The sequence below is a fragment of the Oreochromis aureus genome, linkage group 3, assembly GCF_013358895.1.
Source record: "Oreochromis aureus strain Israel breed Guangdong linkage group 3, ZZ_aureus, whole genome shotgun sequence".
NCBI classification, from domain to species: Eukaryota; Metazoa; Chordata; class Actinopteri; order Cichliformes; family Cichlidae; genus Oreochromis; species Oreochromis aureus.
The window spans coordinates 95,623,364-95,641,080 of NC_052944.1; positions in this window are offsets into that span (position 1 = coordinate 95,623,364).

Sequence of the window (17,717 nt, forward strand, 5' to 3'; positions counted from 1 at the left end):
TATTTTTTTTCTTAGAATCCATACCAGCAATGGTAAGAGAACAGACATTACAGAGCACACTAAAACCATCATTGAGTATACTGTGACCAGACCAACTGTTTGTAGAGGAATTTAAATCTATGAATATTTTTGCATTGTTTCAATTGTAAACTCAAACTGTTCCAGATTTTCACACCACATACAGACACACAAAAACCTTTACGGGTTGTTCGAGTTCTAGGTAATTTGAATTCCCCAAATCCTCTCACATTATAAACCTTTTCTCGAATTTCAAATCTAGATTGTAAATTTGCCAGTAGAAGTTTAGTAAAGGCTTTATACAAAATTATGGATGTATTGTAATTAACCAGATCCTGGAATTTAAGTAACTTTGCCTGAAGAAAGAATTTGTGAGTATGATCTAGATAACCAGCCTTATGAATAATACGCAGTGCTCGTTTCTGTACTGTAACTAATGGATTAGTTGTATTTTTATATGTGTTTCCCCACACTTCCACACAATATGGAAGATATGGAAGAACCAGGGTACAGTACAGAGTACGAAGTACATCTTTATCAAGGTATGGTTTCACTTTGTTCAAAACTGCGAGGCTTCTGGAAATTTTGGTTTTTATGTGTCTGACGTGGGGTTTCCATGAAATTTTGTTATCAATTACGACTCCCAAAAATTTGTTTTCACTCACATTATCAATTGGTACACCTTCAATGGTAATTGGTAATTCTATATTATATTTTAAATTACCAAAAAACATTGCTTTAGTTTTATTTATATTTAATGATAATTTATTTATGTCCATCCATTTTTTTTAAATTAATTTTAGCTCCCTGTTTACGGTTATTACAAGATCAGTATAATCATCGCTACTGAAAAATATGTTGGTGTCATCTGCGAACAGTATGAGTTTAAGTACTTGAGAAACATCAAAAATATCATTTATGTATACATTGAAAAGTTTTGGTCCCAACACTGACCCTTGGGGAACACCACATGTAATACCAAGTTTCTCTGAATGGTAATGCCCTATGCTAACATATTGTTCCCGACCCGTTAGGTAACTTTTTAACCAGTTACCAGCTTTCCCTCGAATACCATATCTTTCCAATTTATCCAATAAAATTGAGTGATTGATTGTGTCGAAGGCCTTTTTGAGATCAACAAAAATACCAACTGCATATTTATTTTTATCCAATGTATCAGTAATTTCTTCTACTGCCTCAATTATCGCCATTGAAGTGGTTCTTTGCGTTCTGAAACCATACTGACCAACATTAATTATTTGATGTTTTTCAAGGAATTTTTCTAATCTTGAATTAAAAAGTTTTTCTAGAATTTTTGAGAATTGAGGCAGTAGAGAAATAGGCCTACAATTGGTAAAACTGTGTTTGTCATTACTTTTATATAGTGGTATTACTTTCGCAATTTTCATTTTTTTTGGAAAACAACCGGACTGAAATGATAAATTACAGATATATGTTAAGGGACTAGCAATATTCAGAATAACCTGTTTAACTACAGACATATTTATGTCATGATAATCCATTGAAGACTTACTTTTACATTTTAATGTGATATTTATTACTTCTTGCTCATTTGTAGCTGAGAGGAACAGTGAAGAGGGATTTGATTTTATATTACTGATATTTTCATTTTTTTGACACGGGATGTCCGCTGCTAGTTCAGGGCCAACATTTATGAAGAATTTATTGAACCCATCGACAATGTTACTCATGTTGTGATTTTCACCATTTGCATCAATGAAATATTCAGGATATGATGTTCCAGAAGATCCTTGTTTAATTAACCCTTTAGAGCCGAGCGGAGCGGCCCCGCTCCGATTTGCGTAACTATTTTTAAATCCCGGTAGCACTGCAACCACGTAAGCTAGCGCAATAATTTTTTTTGCATATGAAACTGGAGAAGTTGTACTTACATATCACACATGCAGCTTTTCCCAGAGAGATGTTTCCTTCCTCTAACATGTTTGCAGAAATCATGTAAAAAGCGACCAAATAAAAAAAAACATAATCCCGAGCCCGAGACTCTTTATCGATCTGATCAGCTGTTCACATCACTTCCTACTTTTGATTAACGTGATAGGTCACGTTGTCACTGTGACCTATCACGTGGGCCTGTCCAACAACAACAGGAAGTGACGTCATTTCCCCGGGAAATTTAGTTTTTTCTCTCGCTCGCGCATACTGTCGTTTTTTCTAGAAACATACACTTGTACAAAACACACAACACACACGTTTTACACACTCAAACACATCCATCCACATTATTATGCAGCGACAATCCAGACACACCAAATACTTCACATTGCGCGAAGCTTTGGATCTGATTACCGCCCCTTGTGAATACGGTGCTTCTGGCCATTTGTCGGATCCTGATTCTGCCGACAGTGAGGATGAGGCTGACTTCGTTGAAGGGATTGACCCTTGCCAAGACAAGTATGTATATTGTTTGAAATAAAATAATGTTTTTTATGATAGAGAAACGTAGGAAAAATTACGTTTGCGGTGCAAAAGAGAAATTTCGCACCGCAACACAATTTTGCCCAAATTACGCACCATTATATTACTCTCGTGCAATACAAATTGAACAGACGGTATAATTTCTTTTGTGTATAGTGTTGATAATGTTGAAGAGGAGGGAACTGAAGTCTCCCGCTCAACTGAAGCAGCCCATACTCCGGAGGGAAGCAGAGGGAGGGGAAGGAGTCGGATGACTTGTCCTCCGGCAAAAAGAGGCAAGCGCTCCAGGTCACTCTCCGGTGATGCAGCTGCCTGGATGAGTGAAAAGGACGCTGACAGCTTGCCTCATCCTCTACCGAATTTCTGTCCAAAAAGAAAGCCAGGTGTGCAGCTGCCGTTTTCAGAATGTGTGGACCGTCCATCGCCATCTGAACTATTCAAGATATACTTTGACCGTGCTGCTATAAAAACACTGTGTGTCAACACAAACAAAAATGCAGCTAAAAATATTGCTGCAGGCAAAAAATTCACATGGACTGATCTCACAGAGGCTGAACTGTACCATTACATTGGCATAACACTCTACATGGGGGTTCTAAAGCTGCCTAAAATGAGAGATTTTTGGCGTGTGAATTTGATTTTTCATGTGCAATATCCCTCTGAGGTCATGACCAGAGACCGGTTCCTCACCATCACTTGGAATATTCATATGAGTGACCCTGCAGAAGACACTCTCAATGACAGAAAAAAGGGAACTACAGATTATGACTGCCTGCACAGACTACGTCCCCTGTATGACAGTTTACGTGTAGCCTGCAAAGCTGCATACCACCCACAGCAAAACCTCTCTGTGGATGAGCGCATGGTTTCCACTAAAGCCAGAGTTTCCCTGAAGCAATATATAAAAAGCAAGCCAACAAAGTGGGGGATAAAACTTTTTGTGCTATCTGACAACACAGGCTACACAGTGGATTTTAACATTTATACAGGGAGGTCAACTCTGGTAACTGGGAAGGGGCTGTCATTTGATGCTGTGATGGCACTCATAAACAAAAACTACCTGGGAACAGGATATCACATTTATTGTGATAACTTTTATACAAGCCCAGCACTTTTTCACCACCTTCATGATCTGGGGTTTGGAGCATGTGGGACATTTCGGGACACTAGAGTTGGAGTCCCAAAAACCAAACTTAACGCCCTGACAAAAAAATCTCCACGAGGGACAATGAGGTGGCTCAGAGAGGGCCCTCTCATTTTTATCAAGTGGATGTACACAAGGGAGGTGAGTGTGTGCTCAACTCTGCACAGTGCCTTCTCAGGGGACACTGTGAAAAGGATGTGCAAGGCTGAAGGACAACACAGAGCAATTGATGTGCCAGTGCCATCAGCTGTAAAGGACTACAACCCCTTTATGGGAGGAGTTGATCTGTCAGACCAGCTGATTGGCTCCTATTCTTCATGGAGAAAGAGCAGGAAGTGGTATGTGACAGTGCTGCACCACTTTATAGACATTGCTGTCACAAACAGCTATTTGGTCAGCAAGGAGCTCTGTGGCAGACTGGAGCAGCAGCCAATGACGCACCAGGATTTCCAGGAGCAGTTGATCGCTGAACTCTGTGGGGTGTCCTCACAATCAGGAACGAAGAGCTACCAATACATCCCAGTTGCTATTGTTGAAGGGGCATCTGGTCAAAACAAAGCCACAAAGGGGTGCCGGAAGTGCAGGCTGTGTGGGAAGTGCACACCCTTCAAGTGTGAGGCTTGCAAAGTGGCTCTGTGCGTCATTGTGGACAGGAACTGTCATAGGGCCTATCACACCTCCACTACTGCTGCTGAAGAATGATATTAGACTGTTTTTCTCTCTCTAAAAGTAATGTGACACTTAGAACCTTTACTGCACTATTATAAACTTTTTTTTTAAATTATTGTCATGTTGCCAAATTGTGCAAAATATGAATTTATTTATTTTTTGGTTATGCTCCACCGGGGCTACTGAACAGCAATATTTGACTGTGCCTTTCTGTATATAAATTCCTGTGACACTTATAAATACTGTTATTGTATTGTACTATTATAAATAGTTCATTTTGATGTTGTATTTTTATTGTCATGTTGTTAAATTGTGCCCCATATGCATTTTATTGATTTTCGTTTTTTACTACTGTTTATAAAAATGATTGTATCTCAAAAATGAATTGATGAAAAAACTCCAAATAAATTTTGTTTAGTTTGAAAGGACTTTGTGCAACTTTTTTCATTTACAATTTTGAGCCATATAGCTTTGATATTTTTGTATCAACAAAAATATGTGAAAAACAAAAAACGATTTTAAATTTTTTTGTGGTTAATTGCAAGTTAATTTTTTTTAGCAATTTCTATAGTTACTGTGGATTTGTTACACACATATTATTAAAATCTGGGATATAAGGGTTCTATTGATGTATAGTAAGTTAAAATACTCAAAAAAAATGGGCCTACAGTATGTAAAAATGTAAACATAAGGTCTGGCGGACCTGTTCTATGGTAGGTCTTAAAGGGTTAAGTTGTTTAACACATCCCAAGTTCCTTTTATATTGTTTTTATTTTCATGTAATCTTCTTCTATAATAAAGTTGTTTACTCGTTCTTATAATATCAGTCAATTTATTTCTATATGCTTTATATCTTTGTTCCACTTCTTTTGTTTTTACTTTGATGAACTGTTTATACAGATTGTTTTTCTTTTTGCAAGCATTGATAATTCCTTTTGTGAGCCAAGGACTTTTTATCTTTTTTTTCTTTGTCCTGTGTTCGTTTACAGGACAATGTTTATTGTACAACATAGTAAAAATATCTAGAAAATTATCATAAGCCTTGTCCACATCTGACTCTTCATACACCGAACTCCAATCTTGTTGTGCTAAATCCAAATTGAAGGCATGAATTGCTTCTTCATTTATTATTCGCTTTGCTATCATGATCTTGGTATCTATTTTTTTTAAATCACAGTCACACAAAGTAAAAACTGGTAAGTGGTCAGTTATATCACAGACAAGCAGGCCACTATTAATTTGGAAATCCATGGTATTAGTAAAAATATTGTCAATAATAGTGGCGCTATGTGATGTTATTCTGCTTGGCTTTGTTATTGTTGGATATAGTGATAAGCTGTACATCGTGTCAGTAAAGTCATCAATGGCATTTAACCTTGTTGGGTTTAGCAAATCAATATTAAAATCACCACAGATGAATAGTAATTTTTGGTTCACCGAAACATACGTTTTTTCTATCCATTCATTAAAAGTGTCAATACTTGAACTGGGTGTCCGATATATGCAACTTATAACATTTCTCTTTTTTTCATTCATGATCTCAATAGTCAAACATTCCAAAATTCCATCAATAGCCATAGACATAGTTGTTACAACATTATATTTTATAGAGTTATGAACATATATAGCAACCCCGCCGCCCACCTTATTTGATCTATTCATGTATTTTAAATCATATCCATTCAAACAGAAATCTATTCCTTTATCGACATTGAACCAAGTTTCAGTGATGGCTATAACACTAAAGGAGCGAGAAAATTGTTGCAAGTAGTCCTTAATGAAATACAGTACATACTTCTGCTGTTAAAGTGAATTAATGAGAGCTAGATTGATTTTTTTTTTTCATATTGTTCCTGTGTGAAATAATTACAATTTTTAACAAAAGAAGAGAGAAAATTACTTTCAGAGTCTATTTCTGGATCTATTATATTATGCTCCTTATATTCACAATCTAGATCAATAACTTTCTGTTGAAGAATTGATTTCAACGTGTCCATGTCATTTCCTGGTGTAATTAGAGATGTTGGTGTATTTATCATTTTGATTGTCATTAGAGTTATATATTACCTTGATACATAGTGTCAGTTGTACTTGTCCAGATCCTCCATGTTCCTCACTATCAGTACTTTTGCCTCTTCTGGTGTCCCGTTTAGCTTAATGAAAATCTTATAGTTTGTTACCCATGTATGTTGTATTTTACCGTTCTTCTTCAGTTGCCTTGCCTTCCTCGCGATGTCTGCATTTTTCCGTGTCAGATGCTCATTAATGAAAACGTCCGTGCCTCTCAGTTTGCGTCCTTGTTTCAGCAGTGCGACCTTGTTCTTCCGACTGACAAATCTCATAACGACGGCCGGCGGTCTGTCGCTCCTCCTGGGCAGTGAGTGACATGCTTCTACATGCGCCAGGTCCATCTCTATCCCCTTGCTTTGGAGGAAGGACGCCACCTGTTGCTCCACCGAGCGGGTCTCCTCGTCGCTGGGCTCCCCGACGTTCCCGGCCGTACGCGCGGCTTGATTTTAATACCGCTGATGACCACGTCGTTCGTACGGGTGTACTGCTCCAGCTCATCCACCCGCCGCACGAGATCCATGATCCGTCTGTCCTTCTCAGCATTTTGGAGGCGTAGCTGTTTTACCTCCTCCAGAAGCCCCAGAAGCAGCTCCTGCTACGCCCTGACTGCAGCCACGTCTCCGCACAGCGCTCCGAGGGAGGTTTTAATGTCCTCGACCTCCTCTGGTGTTGGGCCTTTCTTGGGTGGCATACTGTAGCGAGAGCACGAGGCGGCCACCACGAGGGACCCAGAAGCGGAAGTGATGCTTGCAAAGAACCGAAGTATTATAGAGGTCGTGTCCAAATTCATGGGCTGCATCCTCCTGAGGACCTGGCCTTCGCGGTCTACGTGGGCCGGGTCCTCAGAAGGTCGGGTAGGCCGGAAGTAAACAGCCGTGGAATTGGACGGTCTAGCCTTCTGATTAGCGTCACCGCTGTCTCGGTGGAGTTTAATAAACTCGGCCGTCTGCTCCTTGCTATCTAAAATATAACAGGACACTGGCGTAAATTCTCGACCATCTCACACTTCTGTTTAATCAGTTTTCTGTTTGACGTTTATTCACCTGTGTGAAAACCACCCGGGGGATTAATAAAGTTTTATTTTATCTAATCTAATCTAATAATTTTAATCTCAGCCAAACCGATTTACTCACGAACAAATAAAACACTGAAAAAAGCCAAACAATAGCATTTTTAGGTTGTCTAAGTGACTTATATATTACGTTTAACCTGAGTAGCGAAAGTCCGCGGTGATCTGAAAATGATGTGCCGGGAGTTGTGCCGTTCTCGGCGGCTTCAGTGACTCTCGAGCTCTGGGCTAGCTATCGAGCTGATGGGTAACAGACGTCTCCGAAAACATCGAACCACTTTTGCAAATATGCGATATCTTGATAAACCGAGCAGATATTTGAAGTTTACACACCCACATTCTCGCCTGAAAATATGTTAAAAGTTTATTTTGTGACCGAGAAAGAGTAATAAGAGTAATTTTAAAACTTAGTAGCGGCCGCCATTGCCGGAAACTGGAGTTTGGCTGGGCCGCGCTCTGAATTCTGGGATATGGTGGGCCACGAAGCACACACCCGACCCATCCTTCAAATTCGGGGAAAAGGAGGACGCATTTGTTGGCTGCATTCGGAGGAGTCTACGAATTTGGACAGCCTTCGGCGCGTCGCTGTGACGTAATCGGTCTACAAATGCGTCCTCAGGAGCATGCAGCCCATGAATTTGGACACGACCAGAGATTGACAGACCACGTGACTTTCGCGCATTGCATGCCGGGAGGTGGTGGAAAAACATTCAAAGTACCGCATTAAATGCAAGCATTTGCAGCACCGCAAAACGTTTATTCTCCGGTTCCATTACCTTCTTGCTTTTTCTTTCCTCACCAAAAAAAAACGTACAAAACGAAGGAGAACAATGCCGGTCCGTACAGAGACAGACTTGAGGAAAAGGCAAAGAAAAGGTACGAGGAAAATATTAAAGGAGTGAAAGGGTCAGACCCTTATCAGCACACAGAGTGGACAAAAGACGTCAGCGTACTGCCCAACTTTCACCACGCTCAGATTTATAATTATACGGTTCTTGGAGTGAGTGCATACACTCATGACGTTTTTAGTAACTTCAGGTCAATGCAACAAGCCCAGGTACAGTTTACCGACGGATGGGTACAGGACCTTGAAATGCACCGTGTAGAACACAAGACCATCGTACGAACAAAGGTAAGTTTACCAGTCTCACAAATCGTCTTCATAAACGTGGCAATTATTATATATAATATATTATATTATATGCCCAGTCTGGATCGCATTCCAGCATTTCGTAGGCTGGTTTGCCAACAAAATACAGCGAACATTACACACAGCAGCATAGCGCGATGATTTCTGTTCAGCGCCAATTAAGACGTATTAACTACCACAAAACACTTACCTTTGTGGAAATGCTTGGAGCAGACTAACATGTGAGGTGGAGTGTTTTCGAACGTTATATTAGGTCTTCTGATAGCGGCAATCCAGGCCATCCGTCGCCTCTTTGTGACTTCGGAGACATGGCTTGGACAATTTCTCTTCCACGCCGGAATCCGATAAAAACCAATCGCATTTCCCGTCGACTTCACGCAGCTGTCGTTCGCCCGGCTTGTGCAGTTAATAATACAACAGCTTCTTGCCATTTTTTGGTTTCTTTTTATCGCTGTGTAACTGATTTCTATTGAAAGCCTGTGCCCGCTAGTACCTCTTGCCACTACTTACCAGAATCCTTTGCAGTTTTACCCCTGAATGACGTCACATTTTCAATCTCTATTAGCAATTTTAGAAACCGGAGGAGTTGTACTTACATCTTATGCCATCAGCTTGTCCTAGGTCACAGTTTCCTTCCACATAAAGCTTTGCAAAAACTGCATAAAAAGCACTTGCAGCAACAAAAACATAATATTCCAGAAACGCGCTTTGCCGATCAGCTGTTTGTAACACTTCTTACGTACATCAGCGCGAACTATCGCATGTCCGCAATGACCTGCCCGAAACCGGAAGTGACGTCATTTTGCGGAAATGTAGTTTTTTATGATCAGGGTCTTATGAGTCTATTCTTGTGTTTTTAGAAGTTATGTTTGACTTTATGACTTTCTGTGTCGTTTCTGGGATGCTGAGGACTCATATTGCACTGCTGGAAATAGTTTATTTTGATGCATATGCTGTTTTTTTGCAAATTTGCATTATAATATTTATTTTCGTTTTTCCTGCAGTATATAAAAATTGGTGTATTTCAAAAATAAAACTATGAAGACACTTAAAATAAATTGCCTGTGGTGGGAAACCATTTTGTGCAACTTTTTTGTATTTACAGTTTTGAGGGATAAGCCTCTTAAATTTCTCTAACTAGAAATATATGTTAAAAAAAACAAAAACGATTTTCAATTTTTTGTAGTTTATTGCACTTTTTTGCAATTTATGTAATTACTATGCACTTAATGCATACATATTATTAAAATTTGGGCTATAATGGTTGTATTGATGTATATTAGCTTGAAATGCTCCCAAAAATGGCACTACAACATGTAAAAATATAAAGAAAGCTCTGGCGGACTTGGTTCTATGGTAGGTCTTAAAGGGTTAATGACTTCTCTGAGTTCTTACCTGAAATAATGCCAAGGTATGACATGGATTTAATTCTTGGTGATATAAATATTCATGTGTGTTGTCATACTAAACCAGTGGTTCCCAAAGTGTGTGTGTCTGTGTAGTGTGTGTGTGTGTTTGGGTGTGTGTGTGTGTGTGTGGGGGGGGGGTTGCGTCCCCCCTAGCACTAGAATTACTGACCCTTTTTTTTCTCTGGTGCAAGTCCCTACTACTAGATTTACTAACCCTGCGCAAATTTGCGTAAATTCCCTGAACCTAACACCTCCAAGCACCCTGCTGAGATTTTCACAGGCCTTCAGCTCCATTGTTCTCCTGCTTTTATTGTGCAAACACACCCGCCACCAACCCCCAACCAGGAGAGATTGAGAAGGTCTTTCCTTCCAATCATTTCAAGACTCTACAACAAGTACCCGCAGCCTACAATACACCACGGTAGTTTCTATGTGCAATATTTCTGATATACAATATTACTTCTTGTCAATCCCTACATTCCGTCCCTGTCCATAATGATATATACACAGTGTTGTACATAAAATTATATATCCACTCTGTACATAATATACATACAGTATATTCATACATACATGTCCATATTTATGTGTCCAGATTGTTTGTATAGTGCACTTTTTATACTGTACTCTTGGTACAGTTTTTATTTTTGCTCCTTTTGTCTTGCACTGTCCACTCTTCTGCAATGACAATGCAGATTTTCCACTTGTGGGACTAATAAAGACAGATTTGCAGCATTTGTGTGTGTGTGTGTGTGTGTGTGTGTGTGTGTGTGTGTGTGTGCAACATTTGCATTTGTTTACTCTGAGTAGCTCAGATCCAAGGCAGGCCAACCGTCTGTGTTACAACCTTCAGAAATGCCTGTGATATCTATAGAGATTGAAAATGTGACGTCATTCAGGGGTAAAACCGCAAAGGATTCTGGGAATTCATGGCAAGAGGTACTAGCGCACGCAGGCTTTCAATTGAAAGCAGTCACACAGCGATAAAAAGAAACACAAAAAATGGCAAGAAGCTGTTGTATTATTAACTGCAATAGCCGGTCGCATGACAGCCACGGGAAGCCGACGGGCAAAGAGATCGGTTGTTATCGGATTAGGTCGTTGAAGAGAAATTGTTCAAGCCATGTTTCCGAAGTAACAAAGAGCCGACGGATGGCCTGGATTGCAGCCATTCAAAGACCAAATATAACGTCTCAGAACACTCCAGCTCACATGTTAGTCTGCTCCAAGCATTCCCACAAAGGTCAGTGTTTTGTAGTAGTTAATACGTCATTTTTCTTAACATAATTGGTGATATAGGTTACAAGCAAGTCTGGCGCTGAACAGAAATTGTAGCGCTATGCTTCTTTGTTTAATGTGCATAAATAGTGAATTGTCCTGACACAATATTGCGTTTCGCTTCTGTTATTACCATGGTACATTGACAAAAACATATACTTTTATTCACAGGATAAAACAGTTGTTTTGTATCACTAATTGCCCAGTGCGATTACAGCATACAATATTATTGTCACTGCTACATTTCTGTAATGCGTACCAGAAATTATTTCCACTACTAATTAATTACCGTTGAGCTCAAAGGTTATATTAATAAACGGTTAACGAATGTGTATTTATGAAGACGATTTGTGAGACTGGTAAACTTACGATATGTACGACAGTCTTTCGTTCTACACGGTGCATTTCACGGTGCATCCGTCGGTAAACTGTACCTGGGCTTGTTGCAGTGACCTGAAGTTACTAAAAACTTCATGAGTGTACGCACTCACTCCAAGAACCGTATAATTATAAATCTGAGCGTGGTGAAAGTTGGGCAGCACGCTAACGTCTTTTGTCCACTCTGTGTGCTCGTAAGGGTCTGACCCTTTCACTCCTTTGATTTTTTTCCTCGTACCTTTTCTTTGACTTTTCATCAAGTCTGTCTTTGTACGGTCCGGCATTGTTCTCCTTCGTTTTGTACATAACTTTTTTGGGGGGCAAAGAAAAAGCAAGAAGGTATTGGAACCGGAGAATGAACGTTTTGCGGTGCTGCAAATGCTTGCGTTTGATGCATTGCTTTGATTGTTTTGCCACGAGTACCCGGCATGCAATGCGCGAAAGTCACGTGGTCTGTCAATCTCTATACAAAAGACACACATTCAAAATATATTGATACACAAGTCTGTTTTATTTTAAAGTGTTTCAAACTTTACAGTGTTTGCAGACCCAGTATCCATCATCCCATCATTTGGCACAGGCGAATTTCTGACACAGGTAAACCTGCTGCGATTCCTGTTGCAACTGTCTTGCACCTGTCACGGCCTGGCACGAGACACTGCCACTTCTAAGCACTGAAGCGGACCTCTCGCTGTGCAGTGTCTTTTGCAAGTTGAGGAAGTTCTTGCTGGACTTTATTCACCATGCCCAGTAACATTGTTTGTGCTGCAGTAGTCTGTGCAACAGTGACAGTGAAATCAAGAAATTGTCCATTGTAACATTTCTCCCAGCATTCAAAAACGGCTCCATCAGTTTCATGACCACGTTCTCTGCCAGCCTCTCATCCCAAGGGGGTCCTTTCCCAAGTAAGGAGATGCATTAGAGACATATTTGGTCTCCAAATCCGTGGCCATCCAGAACTTGATCCCAAATTTGTCTGGATTGGTTGCGATATACTGTGTGAATAGACACCAAACCTTGGTAGGAAGCAGTTATTCATCTATGGCCGTGTTCTCCTGGAGTGAAACTCTCAGCACAGTTCTCGATGAAGCATGTCCAGATGTCGGAGATCGCTGCAAATTTGTCTGTTTTCACCCATTCTGCCCATGTGTCCTTCTCATCAATTCGAAGGTGTTGCGTAATTGAAATGAATCCATCTTGGGGCATTGTCTCTTTGATTACTGGCACCAGAAATCTTTCTGACCAGCAATCCACAATGGCACCAACGGGACACATGATTGCTTTTACAAACAGAATTGAAATGAATCATGAATTCCAGTCAAGCAACTCAAAGAAGTCCAGATGCTTTTCTTTGCAAACTCGTTTGACTACGATGACCTGGATGACTGAGAACCTTCACAGACATATTCCAGTCCTGCTGTGTTTTGCGGGCTTGATGGACCGCACACTCCCTGATGGGGAGTAAATAAATAAATAGAGAATGATAAATTTACATTTACCTCACTCTAAATGGGTTTATATAAATATAATATGTACTATGGCAATGACAAACATTAGCAGACTCAGTGGGTCGAGCTTGAGCAGTGAAGCACGAGCGATTTGCTACTGCACTGGGCATTCCAATGTCCTCCTCTACCCACGTCCTCCTCTACCCACGCTTTTATAATTTTAGCTATTTTTATATGAACAGGCAGAGGAGAGAACATGCAAAGCTGGAGAGATCACTGATGTCATTGTAGTAGCAACTTTTCATTCTGTTTTCACACAATTTTTTATAAATTAAACAGACTTGTGTTTCCATATATTGTGAATGTGTGTCTTTCATATTTGCAGGTCAGTCAATGTGTGGGATATTTTGTATAGATACGGCAGGCATTTTTGAGGGTTGTAACACAGGTTTTTCTCCTGCCTTGGATCTGAGCTACTCTGAGTGAACAAATGCAAATGTGCAATGGGTGGTTTGCACAACAAAAGCAGGAGGAGAATCGAGCTGACGACCTGTGAAAATCTCAGCAGGGGTGAATAACACCTTGGGGCTTGCGCCAGAAAATAAAAAAAGTCAGTAATTCTAGGAGGTTTTAGGTACAGGAGATTTACATAAATTTGTGCAGGGTTAGTAAATGTAGTGCTAGGAGGCGCAGAGCCATTGCAGGGTCTGTGCCCTCCAGCTGTGTTTTTGGCCATTGTTTACATCCAGCCGCGAGCTGACTCCATGGCAGCGCTCGGCAAACTCCATGGCATAGTCAGCGCATTAGAGACAACTCATTTAGACGCTGTTTTTATCGTCGCCAGTGACTTTAATAGCTGCAACGTACCGACTGTACTCCTAAAATACCACCAACATGTGACCATTCCTACCTGTGACAAGAATACCCTGGATCATGTTTACAGCAACATACATGGTGCATATAGGGCTGCACCACATCCCAACTTTGGACAGTCTGACCACATCTCTCTGTTCATGTACCCAGGTTACAGGCAGAAACTGAAACAATCAAACCCTATCATCAAACCAGTTAAACTGTGGACCCCAGAGTCTGAGAGCATCCTACAGTTTTGCCCGAATGGACCCTATGACCCTAACTGTTTTATTTATTTATTTTTTCTCTCTCTGTAAGGTGACTTTGGGTTTTAGAAAGGCACCCTCGAATAAAATGTATTATTATTATTATTATTGTTATTATCTAAACATCTCTGTTTTTTGCATTATTGACTTGCTTATTACACACCAGTCCACCGTTGTGTACAGTGCTGTCGCTGCAGTTTTTTTTTTTTTTTTGTTCAAAAATGACATTCGACTCATTTCTGCTGTTCAGAATCGAAGAAATATAAACTTTTGAAAATTATACCCAATTGCAAAAACGCTTAGCTGTGTCACTAATGAAACCTCTGTGACGTTGCTCTGCTTCCCTTCAGCACCATCAGGTAATGTTCATATGTTAATTCATGGTTTTCTTCAGTTTTTAATCTGCTGCAGAATATTTTTAGGGCAGTTATCTGGTATAAAGAGCCAGACCAGGAAAATCCCCTTTATGTTTTTCTGTGTTTTATCCTCAGTTACTTTGACACAAAGGCATCTGCTGTGTTGCTCACACCTCTGATGAAGTCTCACAACAGTCAGTACTGATAAATTATCAGAATTATAATATTTCTAATCTAATACATTAAAATTGAATCGAATCGAATCAGAATCCAATCGATTATAAAAATCTGTGACGATACCCAGTCCTAGTGCCAAGGTAGGTATCCCAGACAGAATTTTTTCCCTTGCTTCGGAAACAACGGACTGCACTGTCCATATCATTGACAAACAGTATCCCACATTATTAATTTTTATTTCACAAACACTTCTTATACTGACTAACTATTCCTGAAATTTTGTAGATGTTACCTCTTTATACCTTAAAGTTACAGTGTGAAGATTTTTTTGTAAAGCAAACGGGGGCTTAGCATAGTTTACGAACCACTGTCAAAAGACTTGTAAACCTACTTGATGCTTTTAATGTTTTGCAGTCTGGTCCCACACATAAACATGGACACTCTCTGGATCTGGTTTTGTCACATGGTTTACCTGTTTTTAACCCTAAAATTTATGAAGCTGTCCTTTCTGATGATATGCCTGTTTTGGTTGAAACTTCTTTTCCTTTTCATATCGCTGGTTCCGCTTTGACTTATCATATATTTAAACCATCAGGTGCCACTCAGTTTTCTATTGCCTTTAATGTTGATTCAGAGCTCTCACCTTCTGCTGACACTGAGGAGCTTAATGCTGAATTTATCTCCACTTGTCAAAACATTCCAGATACTGGTGGTCCCCTGAAGGTCAGGCGGCATAAATGGAATTTGGAAGGTGGCTGAGTGACAACACTCCTATGATACCTTAAAAGATAGCTGGCGTAAATATCAGAAAACTGTTCTATCGTTACAATGGTGTTACCATTACTAAGAAGAAAATGCGGTGCAGATTCGCTACTTTTTTCAGCAAAAGACAGTTGAAGTTGTCTTCAGCTTGCGGGGAGCTGGGGGGGAAGAACAATCACGAGTGCTACAGATGAGATAACACAGAAACAAGATGCTATATACCAGTGTTTAAATTGTGTTGATAGGCCATGTACAACCAGAGTCATGATAAAAAAAAATATACTCCGTGTTTTTTTTTTTAATACTGTCACGTTTACTGTCTAAGGACAGCACTAGCAAGCACTCTTTGCTTATGACCAAAAAAAGGAAACAAAACAAAAAACGCCCCTTTCCTATTGGTGGAAGAATGTACCGTGTTAACCAGTAAAAGTGTTTATGGCAACATGGCATTTGGTTGTTTAGAAAGATTGGGAAGTTTTAGCAGTGACGGTGGTGGGAGAACGAAAGACAGAGAGAGAGCGAGTTTTGAGAGATTTGTGACATTTAGCGTATTTGGAGGGTGTAGTTAGTGTTTTGTGTAGTGGATAGTTTTGTTTTGTGTGTCAGAACAATGAGGTGACTGCTGAATGTCACAGTTTTGCCAAAAAGCCACCAAAGGCAGACTGCAATGCAAAAGCTGTCTCCAGGTGGAAAATGGAGTGATACATCTCGGCAGTCAGGCGTGCAGATATCAGGCTTGTGATGGGCTCCTCTGTCTTATAATGGACAGAAATGATTTTTTGGAGTGGCAGAAATAATTTCGTGTGACTTCTTATTTGATTCAGAACACCTTATTGTTCTGTAAGTATATTGAAATGTTTATTTAAAAAAAACACCTAGGCTGCATTTTTAGGTAAATAGCTACATGTAACTCTTGCAATACTTGTGCGTAGATTTTTAAAATGTACAATTTCTATTTTCATTTCAAGTTATGAAAATTATTTTTTAATGTGTTTGTGGTTGTTACAGTAAGAAATCTAATTTTTTTGTACGCAGATTTTATATTTTTTGTCTCATTTTAGATTAGTTGTGTTAATATAGTATATCAAAATGGAAACACAACTGTAGATTCAGACATGTGAGTTCATGCTGAAAAGAATGATACCAAACAAAGCAAGATAAACAGTTTTTAAAGGTGAAATACAAAGTTAAAATCAAAAGTAGCCAAAAACAGCCAGTTATACCCTGGACTTGTCACATTCCTGGGTCTGTTGACCCAGCGTTTTAAGTTTTAGATTATTTTGATGTTTATGGTTTATTTTTAACTTCATTAGGTTATCTAAGCTCATTTAGATTCCCCTTGTGTCTTCTACCCCTGTGTTTTAGTCTCCTTTTGCCCTTTATGTGTTTCACGCTGCGTGTCTTATGTTGTCAAGGTTATATTGTCTTGTCTGCGTCTCATGTTTCCTGTTTTATTTTGAAGGTCTATGTCCTATGTCAGTGTAGTCAGCTTTGCTTCCTTTGTCTCTTTATGTCAGATCAGTGTCAGCTGTTTCCCCATGTGTTTCCACTTCCCCTAATCACCCTTGAGTGTATTTAGTCTGTGTGTTTCTGTTCATTCCTTGTCAGGTCGTCTGTTGTCCACGCCATGTTTCCAAGTTTCATGTCTAGGTTTTTCTTGTTTGTTTAGTTCTCCCAGTTTAGGTTAATGTTAGTTTTACTTCAGTTTGTCTTGCCCTTTGTTTGTACCTTTTTTATCAGCCATATTAAATGGCTCACTTTTTGTTAATACTCAAGCTTTGGTCCAAGTTCCTTCGTGTCTGCATTTTGGGTCCACTCTTCACAATACATACAGTCTGGCCTCGCCAGACTGTGACAGGACTAGCTTACCTCCTGTTATCATTATGCCTTTGGCAGTTTTTAGCCACTTTGAACCTGTGTCTCTGTCTTATCTGGGAAAATTGTTACTCAAATCAAGTCTGGCTCTTCCAGTGATGTCCTTCCCCCTCGCTTTTTTAAAGAAGTTTGGGGCACTATTGGACCTTATATTCAAAGGCTTTTAAACAGCAGCCTGACTTTAGGCGATGTACCTGTAACTTTTAAACAGGCAGTGCCTCAGCCATTGCTGAAAAGCCCTGGCCTGGATGCCTCTTCATTGTGTAATTTCAAACCTATTTCAAAGCTTCCTTTTGTTTCTAAAATTTTGGAAAAAAGTAATATATTCACAGCTGCAGG